We start from the raw sequence: 3553 nt of genomic DNA, 5'->3' as shown, positions 1-3553 counted from the left end.
TAGAATTATTCATATGGATCAAAGGGGGTCATAGGTTGACATATGACCCCCTTCAACCCATTAAATGACGAATAATGTCCCTAAGGGTCCTAAGACTCCTGGGGACATATTGGAATTGTTCATATAGGTCGAAAGATGTCATAGGTTGACCTATGACCCCCTTTGACCCATTACATGATGACATACGTCCCGAGGACCCCTAGGGACATATGAGAATCATTATTATGGGTCAAAGGGGGTCATATCTTGAACTACGACCCCCTCCGACACATTACATGATGGCATATGTCCCTATGGGTCCTAGGTCTCCTGGGGACATATTAGAATCATTCATATGGGTCGAAGGGGGTCATAGGTTGACCTATCATCCCCTTCGACCCATTAAATGATGACATATGTCCTTAGGGGTCCTACGACACCTAGGGACATATTAAAATTGTTCATATGGGTCAAAGGGGGTCATAGGTTGAGCTATGACCCCCTTTGACCCATTACATGATGTCATATGTCCCTATGACCCCTAGAAAAATATGAGAATCATTCTTATGGGTCAAAGGGGGTCATAGGTTGACCTATGACCTCCTTCAATGCATTACATGATGAAATATGTTCTTAGGGGTCTTAGGACCCCTAGGAAAATATTAGAATTGTTCTTATGGGTCAAAGGTGGTCATAGGTTGACCTATGACCCGCTTCGACACATTACATGATGAAATATGTCCCTAGGGGTCCTCAAAACTTTAGAGACATATTAAAATCATTCTTATGGGTCTAAGGAGGTCATAGGATGACCTCTGACCCCCTTTCACCCATTACATGATGACATATGTCCCTAAGGGTCCTAGGACCCCTAGGGACATATTAGAATGCTTCTTATGGGTCAAAGGGGGTCATAGCTTGATCTATGACCCCCTTCGACAAATTCTATGATGACATATGTCCAAAGGGGTCTTAGAAACCCTAGGGACATATTAGAATCATTCTTATGGGTCAAAGGGAGTCATAGGTTGACCTATGACCCCCTTTGACCCTTTACATGATGACATATGTCTCTAAGGGTCCTAGGACCCCTAAGGACATATTCTAATCGTTCTTATGGGTCAAAGGGGGTCATAGGGTGACATATGACACCCTTCAATCCATTACATGACGATATATGTCCTTAGAGGTCCTAGGACCCCTAGGGACATATTAGAATCATTCTTATGGGTCAAATGGGGTCATAGGTTAACCTATAACTCCTTTGGACCTATTACATTATAACATATGTCCCTATAGAACATAGGACACCTAGGGACATATTAAAATTATTCATATCGGTCAACCTATGACCCCATTCAACCCATTAAATGATGACATATGTCCCTAAGGATCCAGAATCCCTATTAGAATTGTTCATATGGGTCAAAGGAGGTCATAGGTTGACCTATGACCCCCTTCAACCCATTAAATGATGACATATGTCCCTAGGGGTCTAGGACCCCTAGGGACATATTAGAATTGTTCATATGGGTTAAAGGGGGTCAAAGGTTAACCTATTACCCCCTTTGACCCATTACATGATGACATATGTCCCTAGGACCCCTAAGGACATATGAGAATCGTTCTTATGGGTCAAAGGGTGTCATAGGTTGATCTATTAACCCCCTTCGACACATTACGTGATGACATATGTCCCTATGGGTCCTAGGACCCCTAGGGACATATTAGAATCATTCATATGGGTTGAAGGGGGTCATAGGTTGACCTATGATCTCCTTCGACCCATTAAATGACAACATTTGTCCCTAGGGGTCCTAGGACCCCTAGGGACATATTAGAATTGTTCATATGGGTCAAAGGGGGTCATAGGTTCACCTATGGCCTCCTTTGACCTGTTACATGATGACATATGTCCCTAGGACCCCTAGGGACATATAAAAATCGTTCTTATGGGTGACCTATGACCCCCTTCGATGTATTACATGATGACATATGTCTCTAAGGGTCCTCAAAACTTTAGGGACATATTACAATCATTCTTATGGGTCTAAGGGAGCCATAAGTTGACCTATGACCCCCTTTGACCCATTACATGATGACATATGTCCCTAGGAGTCCTACGACCCCTTAGGGACATATTAGAATGCTTCTTATGGGTCAAAGGGGGTGATAGGTTGACCTATGAACCCCTTCAATGCAGGACATGACGACATATGTTCAAAGGGGTCCTACGACCCCTGGAGACATATTAGAATCGTTCTTATGGATCAAAATAGGTAATAGATTGACCTATGACCCCCTTTGACCCTTTGCATGATGACATATCTCCCTAGGGGTTCTACGACCCCTAGGGACATATTAGAATCGTTCTTATGGATCAAAGGGGGTCATAGGGTGACCTATGACACCCTTTGACCCATTACGTGATGACATATGTCTCTAGGGGTTCTAGGACCCCTAGGGACATATTAGAATCATTCTTACAGGTCAAAGGGGGTCATAGGTCAACCTATGACCCCCTTCGACCCATTACATGATGACATATGTCCTTAGAGGTCATTGGACACCTAGAGACATATTAGAATTGTTCTTATGGGTCAAAGGGGGTCATAGGTTGTTTTATGACCGCCTTGGACCCATTACATGATGACATATGTTCCTAGGGGTCCTAGGACCCCTAAGGACATTATAGAATCGTTCTTATGGGTCAAAGGGGCTCATAAAGTGACCTATGACCTCTTTCAACCCATTACATGATGCCATATGTCCCTAGGGGTCCTAAGACTCCTAGAGACATATTAGAATTGTTCTTATGGGTCAAAGGGGGTGCATCATATGGATCAAAGGGTGTCATAGGTTTACCTATGACACCCTTTGATGCATTCTTATATGTCCTTAGACCATTAAATGACGACATATGTACCTAGGGGTCCTAGGACACCTAGGGACATATTGCAATCATTCTTATGAGTCAAAGGGGGTCATAGGTTGACCTATGATCCCTTTCGACCCATTAAATGATGACATATATCCTTAGGGGTTCTAGGACCCCTAGGGACATATTAGAATCGTTCTTATGGGTCAAATAGGGTCATAGGTTGACCTATAACTACTTTCGACCCATTAAATGACAACATATATCTCTAGGGGTCCTAGGACCCTTAGGGACATATTAGAATCATTCATATGGGTCAAAGGGGGTCATAGGTCATGTAATGGGTAGAAGGGTGTCATAGCTCAACCTATGTTCCTTTTTGACCCATATGAATGGTTTTAATGTCCCTAAGCATCCTAGGACCCCTGGGGACATATGTCATCATGTAATAGGTTGAACGACGTCATAGGTCAACCTATGACCCCCTTTGACCTATATGAACAATTCTAATATGTCCCTAGGGATCCTAAGACCTCTAAAGACATATTTCATCATGTAATGGGTCGAAGGGGGTCATAGGTCAACCTATGACCCCTTTTGACCCATAGAATGATTCTAATATGTCCTTAGGGGTCTTAGGACCCCTAGGGACATATGTCATTATGTAATAGCTCGAAAGGGGGTCATAGGTCAACC

The sequence above is a fragment of the Cupressus sempervirens genome, chromosome 3, assembly GCF_028749045.1.
Source record: "Cupressus sempervirens isolate cs-2001-9-10 chromosome 3, ASM2874904v1, whole genome shotgun sequence".
Classification (NCBI taxonomy): Eukaryota; Viridiplantae; Streptophyta; class Pinopsida; order Cupressales; family Cupressaceae; genus Cupressus; species Cupressus sempervirens.
This window is presented reverse-complemented; position numbering follows the sequence as displayed.